The following is a 13,911-nucleotide window of genomic DNA, read 5'->3' as shown; positions in this document are numbered from 1 at the left end:
AGTTACCACTGTCCCTATAATGTCCCAGTAGTTACCACTGTCCCTATAATGTCCCAGTAGTTACCACCGTCCCTATAATGTCCCAGTAGTTACCACCGTCCCTATAATGTCCCAGTAGTTACCACCGTCCCTATAATGTCCCAGTAGTTACCACCGTCCCTATAATGTCCCAGTAGTTACCACTGTCCCTATAATGTCCCAGTAGTTACCACTGTCCCTATAATGTCCCAGTAGTTACCACCGTCCCTATAATGTCCCAGTAGTTACCACTGTCCCTATAATGTCCCAGTGCTAATCACCATCCCTATAATGTCCCAGTGCTAATCACTGTCCCTATAATGTCCCAGGAGTTATCACTGTCCCTATAATGTCCCAGTAGTTATCACTGTCCCTATAATGTCCCAGTAGTTAGCACTGTCCCTATAATGTCCCCGTAGTTATCACTGTCCCTATAATGTCCCAGGAGTTATCACTGTCCCAATAATGTCCCAGTAGTTAGCACTGTCCCTATAATGTCCCAGTAGTTACCACTGTCCCTATAATGTCCCAGTAGTTATCACTGTCCCATTAATGTCCCAGTAGTTACCACTGTCCCTATAATGTCCCAGTAGTTAGCACTGTCCCTATAATGTCCCAGTAGTTACCACTGTCCCTATAATGTCCCAGTAGTTACCACTGTCCCTATAATGTCCCAGTAGTTACCACTGTCCCTATAATGTCCCAGTAGTTACCACTGTCCCTATAATGTCCCAGTAGTTACCACTGTCCCTATAATGTCCCAGTAGTTACCACCGTCCCTATAATGTCCCAGTAGTTACCACTGTCCCTATAATGTCCCAGTAGTTACCACCGTCCCTATAATGTCCCAGTAGTGACCACTGTCCCATTAATGTCCCAGTAGTTACCACTGTCCCATTAATGTCCCAGTAGTTACCACTGTCCCATTAATGTCCCAGTAGTTAGCACTGCCCCTATAATGTCCCAGTAGTTAGCACTGTCCCTATAATGTCCCTGTAGTTACCACTGTCCCATTAATGTCCCAGTAGTTACCACCGTCCCTATAATGTCCCAGTAGTTACCACTGTCCCTATAATGTCCCAGTAGTTACCACTGTCCCTATAATGTCCCAGTAGTTACCACTGTCCCTATAATGTCCCAGTAGTTACCACCGTCCCTATAATGTCCCAGTAGTTACCACTGTCCCTATAATGTCCCAGTAGTTACCACCGTCCCTATAATGTCCTAGTAGTTACCACCGTCCCTATAATGTCCCAGTAGTTACCACCGTCCCTATAATGTCCCAGTAGTTACCACCGTCCCTATAATGTCCCAGTAGTTACCACCATCCCTATAATGTCCCAGTAGTTACCACTGTCCCTATAATGTCCCAGTAGTTACCACTGTCCCTATAATGTCCCAGTAGTTACCACCGTCCCTATAATGTCCCAGTAGTTACCACTGTCCCTATAATGTCCCAGTAGTTACCACTGTCCCTATAATTGTCCAGTAGTTACCACCGTCCCTATAATGTCCCAGTAGTTACCACTGTCCCTATAATGTCCCAGTAGTTACCACTGTCCCTATAATGTCCCAGTAGTTACCACTGTCCCTATAATGTCCCAGTAGTTAGCACTGTCCCTATAATGTCCCAGTAGTTAGCACTGTCCCTATAATGTCCCAGTAGTTAGCACTGTCCCTATAATGTCCCAGTAGTTAGCACTGTCCCTATAATGTCCCAGTAGTTAGCACTGTCCCTATAATGTCCCAGTAGTTAGCACTGTCCCTATAATGTCCCAGTAGTTACCACCATCCCTATAATGTCCCAGTAGTTAGCACTGTCCCTATAATGTCCCAGTAGTTACCACTGTCCCTATAATGTCCCAGTAGTTACCACCGTCCCTATAATGTCCCAGTAGTTAGCACTGTCCCTATAATGTCCCAGTAGTTAGCACTGTCCCTATAATGTCCCAGTAGTTAGCACTGTCCCTATAATGTCCCAGTAGTTACCACTGTCCCTATAATGTCCCAGTAGTTACCACCGTCCCTATAATGTCCCAGTAGTTACCACTGTCCCTATAATGTCCCAGTAGTTACCACTGTCCCTATAATGTCCCAGTAGTTACCACTGTCCCTATAATGTCCCAGTAGTTACCACTGTCCCTATAATGTCCCAGTAGTTACCACTGTCCCTATAATGTCCCAGTAGTTAGCACTGTCCCTATAATGTCCCAGTAGTTACCACTGTCCCTATAATGTCCCAGTAGTTAGCACTGTCCCTATAATGTCCCAGTAGTTAGCACTGTCCCTATAATGTCCCAGTAGTTACCACTGTCCCTATAATGTCCCAGTAGTTAGCACTGTCCCTATAATGTCCCAGTAGTTACCACTGTCCCTATAATGTCCCAGTAGTTAGCACTGTCCCTATAATGTCCCAGTAGTTAGCACTGTCCCTATAATGTCCCAGTAGTTACCACTGTCCCTATAATGTCCCAGTAGTTAGCACTGTCCCTATAATGTCCCAGTAGTTATCACTGTCCCTATAATGTCCCAGTAGTTAGCACTGTCCCTATAATGTCCCAGTAGTTAGCACTGTCCCTATAATGTCCCAGTAGTTACCACTGTCCCTATAATGTCCCAGTAGTTACCACTGTCCCTATAATGTCCCAGTAGTTATCACTGTCCCTATAATGTCCCAGTAGTTAGCACTGTCCCTATAATGTCCCAGTAGTTAGCACTGTCCCTATAATGTCCCAGTAGTTAGCACTGTCCCTATAATGTCCCAGTAGTTACCACTGTCCCTATAATGTCCCAGTAGTTACCACTGTCCCTATAATGTCCCAGTAGTTAGCACTGTCCCTATAATGTCCCAGTAGTTAGCACTGTCCCTATAATGTCCCAGTAGTTAGCACTGTCCCTATAATGTCCCAGTAGTTACCACTGTCCCTATAATGTCCCAGTAGTTACCACTGTCCCTATAATGTCCCAGTAGTTAGCACTGTCCCTATAATGTCCCAGTAGTTACCACTGTCCCTATAATGTCCCAGTAGTTAGCACTGTTTCCTTTTTAAAGGTAGAGAAAAGAAAACACTTTCACTTGACGAAGGCCACGCAGCCAAAACGCATCAAGAGTTTTTAAGGTTTGTTTCAATTGAACATCCCATAAAAATAGTAATTTTAATGAATTATATGAAGAGTGCCGTGGTGCGCCTTCCTTTTTTACTTTCCCTTTGATCTTGAAAGTCCTCAGAAATCCCAGGGAAGAATAGGTTACTCACTAATGTGCCATTTTGTAGTCGGTAACACACACACTCTGCAGGCCACATCAAGAGTTCTCCACTTTGCCCTTCTCTAATGATAGGATGTCTATTTAGAGACGTGTGTTATCAAAACTATAAATCTTATTTTAATGACCCCAATTAGAGGACTTTAAGCAGTCCTTCAGGGGAGAAAGACGTATTTGAACTTTGATTAGTGTTCTAGTGGATTCTGCATGAAGTTAGGCCTAAAGGTGTTTCCTAGTAACGCAAAGCTTCATTTGATCTCTCCTTTCAGCATCCCTCTCTTATCCTCCTTTCCATGGCAACTCCCCCCTTTCCTTTCTCTGGCGCTTTGACAAAGGCCTTAGAGAAATCAACAGCATTTAAACAGTGTCCCAGCTGCACCACGTAGCCCTCTCTCTCGCTCTCTGAGCAGAGACAGACATGAATCTCCTAGATGATCACTGAGACACTGCTGCTCTGAGGTAGACACTTTGGCAAAGTTAAGAAAGAAAAGCTTCCATATTGAACCACTATTTTATGAGGCAGGAGAAAAGGCTAGGGTTGGTAACACTTTACTTGGATAGTCCATCTGTGGATGCTCTTCAGACTATCAGTAACATGAACTAATAGTCCATCTGTGGATGCTCTTCAGACTATCAGTAACATGAACTAATAGTCCATCTGTGGATGCTCTTCAGACTATCAGTAACATGAACTAATAGTCCATCTGTGGATGCTCTTCAGACTATCAGTAACATGAACTAATAGTCCATCTGTGGATGCTCTTCAGACTATCAGTAACATGAACTAATAGTCCATCTGTGGATGCTCTTCAGACTATCAGTAACATGAACTAATAGTCCATCTGTGGATGCTCTTCAGACTATCAGTAACATGAACTAATAGTCCATCTGTGGATGCTCTTCAGACTATCAGTAACATGAACTAATAGTCCATCTGTGGATGCTCTTCAGACTATCAGTAACATGAACTAATAGTCCATCTGTGGATGCTCTTCAGACTATCAGTAACATGAACTAATAGTCCATCTGTGGATGCTCTTCAGACTATCAGTAACATGAACTAATAGTCCATCTGTGGATGCTCTTCAGACTATCAGTAACATGAACTAATAGTCCATCTGTGGATGCTCTTCAGACTATCAGTAACATGAACTAATAGTCCATCTGTGGATGCTCTTCAGACTATCAGTAACATGAACTAATAGTCCATCTGTGGATGCTCTTCAGACTATCAGTAACATGAACTAATAGTCCATCTGTGGATGCTCTTCAGACTATCAGTAACATGAACTAATAGTCCATCTGTGGATGCTCTTCAGACTATCAGTAACATGAACTATCTTCCATTTTATGTATGCAATTTTTCTTTCCCATAAACTGCCATAGCATCGGCCCCTAACATGGAATAATAGCATAAAACAGGATTTCTTTATATCATTTCTGCGTCTGTTTTTTCACAATTGACACAGTTAATGTGACAGAGCATTATCAAATATTACGCAACTCCACTCATTACTGATCTATCTTTTTACTTGTCATATTTCATATCTTCCTTCATCTTGTCCTACCAGATCTAGTACCAGAGAGAAAGCCATGGGTTTCAGTCACACAGAAAGGATGGGTGTTTGGCCACCATTAGCCCAAATTATATGCCAGACAGACAGTAGAGGCACATGATCCTATTTAAATCCTGACGCTGTACTGTGGAGAGGAGAGCTGTGTGCCTGGCACAGTGGCACCAGTTCAGATCACTCATAGATGTCTAACTCCCTTCCTCTCTCTCCATCCCTCTCTTTAACTCTCCCCCTCTCCCCTTTCTCCCTCCCCTCTCTGTCGTTTCTCCTCTCTCTCCCCCTCTCCCTCCCCCTCTCTCTCGTTTCTCGCTCTCCCCCCTCCTCCCTTTCTCCCTTCCTCTCTCTTTCTCTCTTGCGGGGCAGCCTAGATATTGGAAGTAGATGTAGGTGGCATGAATTTAATCAAGTCTGGTATTGACTGTACTGTACTCTTTATATAATTGTCTATTATTATCATCAGTTTCAGATAACGGTTATAACACCCCACCCCCAGATGCTGTCTGTTTTATGTATGAATAAATCGATAGCTATGAATTATTAAATACATTGTTCCTTGAGCCGTCTGCAGCGCTTATCCGAGGTTCAATGTTGACATAATATTCTGGGCTACATCTCTAACAAGCATTCCGTCCCGACCATGCGGTTATAGGCCGACGCCTACTAATAAATGAAGGACATCAGAGAAAGTGATGAAATATATGAATTGACACCACACAGTCATTGATTGCAACCCATTAACGGGGAGTGTCCTGTCGCCCCTTCGATTGTCGGGATTTGTTGTGTTTTAATTGGTCAAAATCCCTAGCATCGTTGCTCGAATCTCGGAGGAGAGGAGCCAACCAGCAGACGGTAGAGAAAAAGAGGAAGTGAAAACATAATCTGGAGCGGAGCGGAGGAGAGGGACAGAATACGCACGACTGACTGACTGTGACACAAACTCTGAACATCAGCGTTTTGCTACATGAGAAGTTCCATCGCTTGGCCAGGTTGGTAAAAAAATAAAACGTAATTTCATTTAGCCTAATAGAAAGCATGCGGTGTCTTCTTTGCGTCTACTAGTTTAGGATATTTAGGATACACGCCAGAATGAACTGCTCAATAAATTGTCAAAAGTCGGTGTTCGACTTGCTACTGTAGCCAGTATATCTGTTATTGGTACATTGATACAGTAGAATAGTTTGGGCGCCCTGGAAATGTTATCAGTCGGCTACTTTTCTGCAGGAGTGGGCGCCGCGGTTCTGGGTGCTGCTCTGTTGATTGACAAGCTCGCTCAAAACAGGTCAGCGGCTCATGAAGTTGGCGGGTCCGCGGCCAGTATACAATTCCCCTGCACTGGATTTCCAATGAAAGAGTTCTCGTATGTAGTCGTTGTTTGTTGAAACACAAGTGGATAGCTTGTTTACAAAACACCCTGTCCAGACTTTATCCCTGGTTGCATTGGCCACTGTAAACAAACCTGGATTACAGGAGAGAAGTCCCAGATTCAGCTTTGGCCACTGTTGTGTAAACAAACCTGAATTACAGAATAGAAGTCTGCACCCCATTTCCCCCTGCTTCCAATGCAGGTGTTTTTGAGCCTATTCACTCCCTCCAGTTTTACTTGTCTTCATTATGGGATGGAGATGCATGCACGCAGGCTATCGTTTGAACCACAGTAAATTCAATGTCATTAATCACATTGTGGGAATTATTGTAGGCTAGAAGATGCATTCAGGCAGTAGTTTGCCAACAGATGTTTTCTACAGATTGGATCATTATATTGAACTGCTTTGATGCTCTCCTACAAGAAATGGTTGTTTTGAGATCTAAGACACACACACACACACCCCAGGAGGTTGGTGACAACTTAATTGGGGAGGACTGGCTCATGGTAATGGCTGGAGTGGAATCAGTGGAATGGTATCAAATACAGTTTGATGCCGTTCCATTTAGTCCATTCCAGCCATTATTATGAGCTGTTCTCCCCCCAGCAGCCTCCACTCTCATGTTATTTGAGCTTCATCTGACTGTCTTGTGTGTTTTTGACTATTGATTATTCCAGAGGCCTTTTCCCAGAGGGCAATGCAGTTTCTGAGCCCCCAACCTGGTGTCAGAGCATTTTCATATGATTCTATATGTAAATCTGGGACACTCCCTTTAGTATGTTACATTTTGTATGAATGAATTTGTTCATGTTCATCGCCCATTTTGTATGATATGTTATGAATTACAATTTGTATTTTATGTTACGAATTTGCCAAACGTGCAATATGTTACGAATTTGCTAAATGTTAGCTAGATGGCTAACGTTAGCCAGGCTAGGGGTTAGGTTTAAGTTTAGGTTAAGGGAAGAGTTGGCTAACATGGTAGGTAGTTGCAAAGTACTGTAGCTAAAAAGTAGTATGTAGTTGGCATTTTGGTAATTAGCTAAAATGCTAAAGTTGTCTGTGATGATATTTAAACTTGTAACCTTTGGGTTGATAGATGTTCGCGTTATAGACATTTGCGTTATATGCCCACTCATCCACCCCGACCATTTAACCGTACAAAACGTAACATATAATACTAATTTGAGTGTCCTGGGATTTACATTTACTATGTTACGTCTATTGCTATGAGACCAGGCTGGAGCACCTCATCCTCATCCATGCTCCATTAACCAGAGTGTGTGTGTGTGTGTGTGTGTGTGTGTGTGTGTGTGTGTGTGTGTGTGTGTGTGTGTGTGTGTGTGTGTGTGTGTGTGTGTGTGTGTGTGTGTGTGTGTGTGTGTGTGTGTGTGTGTGTTGGCACAGCAGTGCCAGTATCATCATGCCAGATTGATGTACAGCACCAGTCAAAAGTTTGGACACACCTACTCATTCAAGGGTTTTTCTTTATTTTTACTATTTCCTACATTGTAGAATAATAGTGAAGACATCAAAACTATGAAATAACATGTATGGAATCATGTAGTAACCAAAAAAGTGTTATTATTAGGACTGCCCTCAAAGTTGCCCACGGTTACATCGTTCTTCTGTTGCATCTACATGTTCTGCCTTAAGGAGTTTTGGTATGAGGCTTATGATTTGAGATTGACTGATTTTCACAAGTTGTAGTGTACTGTATGCTTTCATCTGACGATCATTTTGGAAGTCAAATCGTGACAATGTACAAATCTTTGTCAAAATTGATATGGTGTCACACACTTGATGTGTCCATAACTCTACAAAACAATCTAGTCTCACATCCTTTTCCTAAATCTAACTTTTCTTCATTCCTGGAGGACCGGTGTGTCAGGTCTGGAAGGCCTTGACGAGCAGCCCAGAAGTGATGTGTGTCAGGTCTGGAAGGCCTTGACGAGCAGCCCAGAAGTGATGTGTGTCAGGTCTGGAAGGCCTTGACGAGCAGCCCAGAAGTGATGTGTGTCAGGTCTGGAAGGTCTTGACGAGCAGCCCAGAAGTGATGTGTGTCAGGTCTGGAAGGCCTTGACGAGCAGCCCAGAAGTGATGTGTTTCAGGTCTGGAAGGTCTTGACGAGCAGCCCAGAAGTGATGTGTGTCAGGTCTGGAAGGCCTTGACGAGCAGCCCAGAAGTGATGTGTGTCAGGTCTGGAAGGCCTTGACGAGCAGCCCAGAAGTGATGTGTGTCAGGTCTGGAAGGCCTTGACGAGCAGCCCAGAAGTGATGTGTGTCAGGTCTGGAAGGCCTTGACGAGCAGCCCAGAAGTGATGTGTGTCAGGTCTGGAAGGCCTTGACGAGCAGCCCAGAAGTGATGTGTTTCAGGTCTGGAAGGTCTTGACGAGCAGCCCAGAAGTGATGTGTGTCAGGTCTGGAAGGCCTTGACGAGCAGCCCAGAAGTGATGTGTTTCAGGTCTGGAAGGCCTTGACGAGCAGCCCAGAAGTGATGTGTGTCAGGTCTGGAAGGCCTTGACGAGCAGCCCAGAAGTGATGTGTGTCAGGTCTGGAAGGCCTTGACGAGCAGCCCAGAAGTGATGTGTGTCAGGTCTGGAAGGCCTTGACGAGCAGCCCAGAAGTGATGTGTGTCAGGTCTGGAAGGTCTTGACGAGCAGCCCAGAAGTGATGTGTGTCAGGTCTGGAAGGCCTTGACGAGCAGCCCAGAAGTGATGTGTTTCAGGTCTGGAAGGTCTTGACGAGCAGCCCAGAAGTGATGTGTGTCAGGTCTGGAAGGCCTTGACGAGCAGCCCAGAAGTGATGTGTTTCAGGTCTGGAAGGCCTTGACGAGCAGCCCAGAAGTGATGTGTGTCAGGTCTGGAAGGCCTTGACGAGCAGCCCAGAAGTGATGTGTGTCAGGTCTGGAAGGCCTTGACGAGCAGCCCAGAAGTGATGTGTGTCAGGTCTGGAAGGCCTTGACGAGCAGCCCAGAAGTGATGTGTTTCAGGTCTGGAAGGCCTTGATGAGCAGCCCAGAAGTGATGTGTGTCAGGTCTGGAAGGCCTTGACGAGCAGCCCAGAAGTGATGTGTTTCAGGTCTGGAAGGCCTTGACGAGCAGCCCAGAAGTGATGTGTGTCAGGTCTGGAAGGCCTTGACGAGCAGCCCAGAAGTGATGTGTGTCAGGTCTGGAAGGCCTTGACGAGCAGCCCAGAAGTGATGTGTGTCAGGTCTGGAAGGCCTTGACGAGCAGCCCAGAAGTGATGTGTGTCAGGTCTGAAAGGCCTTGACGAGCAGCCCAGAAGTGATGTGTGTCAGGTCTGGAAGGCCTTGACGAGCAGCCCAGAAGTGATGTGTGTCAGGTCTGGAAGGCCTTGACGAGCAGCCCAGAAGTGATGTGTTTCAGGTCTGGAAGGCCTTGATGAGCAGCCCAGAAGTGATGTGTGTCAGGTCTGGAAGGCCTTGACGAGCAGCCCAGAAGTGATGTGTTTCAGGTCTGGAAGGCCTTGACGAGCAGCCCAGAAGTGATGTGTGTCAGGTCTGGAAGGCCTTGACGAGCAGCCCAGAAGTGATGTGTGTCAGGTCTGGAAGGCCTTGACGAGCAGCCCAGAAGTGATGTGTGTCAGGTCTGGAAGGCCTTGACGAGCAGCCCAGAAGTGATGTGTGTCAGGTCTGGAAGGCCTTGACGAGCAGCCCAGAAGTGATGTGTGTCAGGTCTGGAAGGCCTTGACGAGCAGCCCAGAAGTGATGTGTGTCAGGTCTGGAAGGCCTTGACGAGTAGCCCAGAAGTGATGTGTTTCAGGTCTGGAAGGCCTTGATGAGCAGCCCAGAAGTGATGTGTGTCAGGTCTGGAAGGCCTTGACGAGCAGCCCAGAAGTGATGTGTGTCAGGTCTGGAAGGCCTTGACGAGCAGCCCAGAAGTGATGTGTGTCAGCAAAATATCATCAATTTTATAGACACCTGAAGAACAGTATGTCAAAGGAATGTACACACAGGGGAAATGCAGTTTTACTGGTTATAACACACACACACACACAGGGGAAAAGAGTGTTTAACTGGTTTGCTTGCTATGGTTTGTTGGCGTCTGCCAACTTCTCGACTAAATACAAATGTCTTAAACCTAAAGGGTCTTCCTGAAAATGACACCATGTTAATGGTTCCAACCTTGGTTTTCCCCTCTAATGGATCCCATTATAAGCCTCATTGATGAATAGGAATTGAGTTTAAGCACAGTAACAATGTGGAGATAAGGGTATGTAATAAACAAGAGTCTCTGAGTAGGACTGCTGATCTAGGATCAAGTCCTCCCTGTCCATAATAATCTGAATTATTATCACCTATTTTTTTTTATGCAAGTCAGTTAAGAACAAATTCTTATTTTCAATGACGGCCTAGGAACAGTGGGTTAATAATACATACATAATATATGCCATTTAGCAGACGCTTTTATCCAAAGCGACTTACAGTCATATATGCATACATTCTACGTATGGGTGGTCCCGGGAATCGAACCCACTACCCTGGCGTTACAAGCGCCATGCTCTACCAACTGAGCTACAGAAGGACCACGGTTAACTGCCTGTTCAGGGGCAGAAGGACAGATTTGTACCTTGTCAGCTCGGGGATTTGAACCTTCAACCTTCCGGTTACTAGCCCAATGCTCTAACCACTAGGCTACCCTGTGTGTACATCCAAATCAGCACCCCTACTCCGAGACGCTTGATACCTACTATATATCCCCAGATTAGATTTCTGACTGAAAGGAGTGCTGATTTGGGATCTCCACTTTGAGAGAGGGGGTGGGGGGCCTCATTCAGATTCACCACAAATGCGCCTGGGTCCACATAAATTATACTCTGCAGTTTGGCACCCTCCCACCTCCAAGTGCAACCTTCGCAATTTATGAGTAGAAAACCTCGCCTGACAGTCCTCCTTTTTCTCTTGCGTTCTGTTTGTCTGTCTCTCTCTGATTTAAGGGCAACAAAGCCCCCTCAAGTAGGTTTGCCATTCTGTTATCCTACAGCCAGCTCAACAGAGTTGACTGTTTTTATTTTTATTTTTTTATTTAACCAGGTAGGCTATTTGAGAACAAGTTCACATTTACAACTGCGACCTGGCCAAGATAAAGCAAAGCAATTCAATACATACAACAACACAGATTTACACATGGAATGAACAAAACATACAGTCAATAATACAGTAGAAAAAAAGAAAACAAATGTTTATATACAGTGAGTGCAAATTCGGTAAGATAAGGGAGTTAAGACACTGTACAGTTCACAGATAAATAATGAGGTAACTGATAGGATCTGTTCACCTTGCCCATTCCACTAACACACCAGTTGTACTCAAGAAGACTTAGGTCCTAATGAGTTTAGTGTTTGTCAGATGTTCGTGAGTTTTGTTTTTAGCATCCCACCACCACAGACCATCCCACCACCACAGACCATCCCTCCCCCACAGACCATCCCTCCCCCACAGACCATCCCTCCCCACAGATATTTGAACCAGTTTTCTAACTGATAGTTATGTACTTGGTCTACCCGTTTCCAGCTGTCTGTGGAAGAGTTGGTATGTAACGTTTTGGTATTTAGTTCCCTGTAGTATGAACCAGTCAGATTAATGTTTTGGTATTTAGTTCCCTGTAGTATGAACCAGTCAGATGAACGTTTTAGTGTTTTGGTATTTAGTTCCCTGTAGTATGAACCAGTCAGATTAATGTTTTGGTATTTAGTTCCCTGTAGTATGAACCAGTCAGATTAATGTTTTGGTATTTAGTTCCCTGTAGTATGAACCAGTCAGATTAATGTTTTGGTATTTAGTTCCCTGTAGTACGAACCAGTCAGATTAATGTTTTGGTATTTAGTTCCCTGTAGTATGAACCAGTCAGATGAACGTTTTGGTATTTAGTTCCCTGTAGTATGAACCAGTCAGATGAACGTTTTGGTATTTAGTTCCCTGTAGTATGAACCAGTCAGATGAACGTTTCAGTGTTTTGGTATTTAGTTCCCTGTAGTATGAACCAGTCAGATGAACGTTTTGGTATTTAGTTCCCTGTAGTATGAACCAGTCAGATTAATGTTTTGGTATTTAGTTCCCTGTAGTACGAACCAGTCAGATGAACGTTTTGGTATTTAGTTCCCTGTAGTATGAACCAGTCAGATGAACGTTTCAGTGTTTTGGTATTTAGTTCCCTGTAGTATGAACCAGTCAGATGAACGTTTTGGTATTTAGTTCCCTGTAGTATGAACCAGTCAGATTAATGTTTTGGTATTTAGTTCCCTGTAGTATGAACCAGTCAGATGAACGTTTTGGTATTTAGTTCCCTGTAGTATGAACCAGTCAGATGAACGTTTTGGTATTTAGTTCCCTGTAGTATGAACCAGTCAGATGAACGTTTTAGTGTTTTGGTATTTAGTTCCCTGTAGTACGAACCAGTCAGATTAATGTTTTGGTATTTAGTTCCCTGTAGTATGAACCAGTCAGATGAACGTTTTAGTGTTTTGGTATTTAGTTCCCTGTAGTACGAACCAGTCAGATTAATGTTTTGGTATTTAGTTCCCTGTAGTATGAACCAGTCAGATGAACGTTTCAGTGTTTTGGTATTTAGTTCCCTGTAGTATGAACCAGTCAGATGAACGTTTTGGTATTTAGTTCCCTGTAGTATGAACCAGTCAGATTAATGTTTTGGTATTTAGTTCCCTCTAGTACGAACCAGTCAGATGAACGTTTTGGTATTTAGTTCCCTGTAGTATGAACCAGTCAGATGAACGTTTTGGTATTTAGTTCCCTGTAGTATGAACCAGTCAGATTAATATTTTGGTATTTAGTTCCCTGTAGTACGAACCAGTCAGATGAACGTTTTGGTATTTAGTTCCCTGTAGTATGAACCAGTCAGATGGACGTTTTAGTGTTTTGGTATTTAGTTCCCTGTAGTATGAACCAGTCAGATGAACGTTTTAGTGTTTTGGTATTTAGTTCCCTGTAGTATGAACCAGTCAGATGAACGTTTTAGTGTTTTGGTATTTAGTTCCCTGTAGTATGAACCAGTCAGATGAACGTTTTAGTGTTTTGGTATTTAGTTCCCTGTAGTACGAACCAGTCAGATGAACGTTTTGGTATTTAGTTCCCTGTAGTATGAACCAGTCAGATGAACGTTTTAGTGTTTTGGTATTTAGTTCCCTGTAGTATGAACCAGTCAGATGAATGTTTTGGTATTTAGTTCCCTGTAGTATGAACCAGTCAGATGAATGTTTTGGTATTTAGTTCCCTGTAGTATGAACCAGTCAGATGAACGTTTTAGTGTTTTGGTATTTAGTTCCCTGTAGTATGAACCAGTCAGATGAACGTTTTAGTGTTTTGGTATTTAGTTCCCTGTAGTATGAACCAGTCAGATGAATGTTTTGGTATTTAGTTCCCTGTAGTATGAACCAGTCAGATGAATGTTTTGGTATTTAGTTCCCTGTAGTATGAACCAGTCAGATGAACGTTTTAGTGTTTTGGTATTTAGTTCCCTGTAGTATGAACCAGTCAGATGAACGTTTTAGTGTTTTGGTATTTAGTTCCCTGTAGTATGAACCAGTCAGATTAATGTTTTGGTATTTAGTTCCCTGTAGTATGAACCAGTCAGATTAATGTTTTGGTATTTAGTTCCCTGTAGTATGAACCAGTCAGATGAACGTTTTGGTATTTAGTTCCCTGTAGTACGA

The 13,911-nt window shown here is 43.8% G+C and overlaps 1 protein-coding gene across 2 annotated transcripts in view; it reads left to right on the top strand.

Annotated features, from left to right (window-relative positions):
* Positions 1 to 5,673: 5,673 nt before the first annotated feature.
* Positions 5,674 to 13,911, top strand: part of elmo1 (engulfment and cell motility 1 (ced-12 homolog, C. elegans)) — a 192,756-nt gene continuing 184,518 nt past the window's right edge. Inside the window, exon 1 of one of the 2 annotated variants that reach the window (XM_052472646.1) lies at positions 5,674 to 5,843. The gene's annotated coding sequence lies outside the window, so the exon portion shown is untranslated. The remainder of the gene's footprint in view (positions 5,844 to 13,911) is intronic. The other variant, XM_052472647.1, reaches the window with a different exon arrangement.

The sequence above is a fragment of the Oncorhynchus keta genome, chromosome 20 (genome assembly GCF_023373465.1).
Source record: "Oncorhynchus keta strain PuntledgeMale-10-30-2019 chromosome 20, Oket_V2, whole genome shotgun sequence".
NCBI classification, from domain to species: Eukaryota; Metazoa; Chordata; class Actinopteri; order Salmoniformes; family Salmonidae; genus Oncorhynchus; species Oncorhynchus keta.
This window is presented reverse-complemented; position numbering and strand designations above follow the sequence as displayed.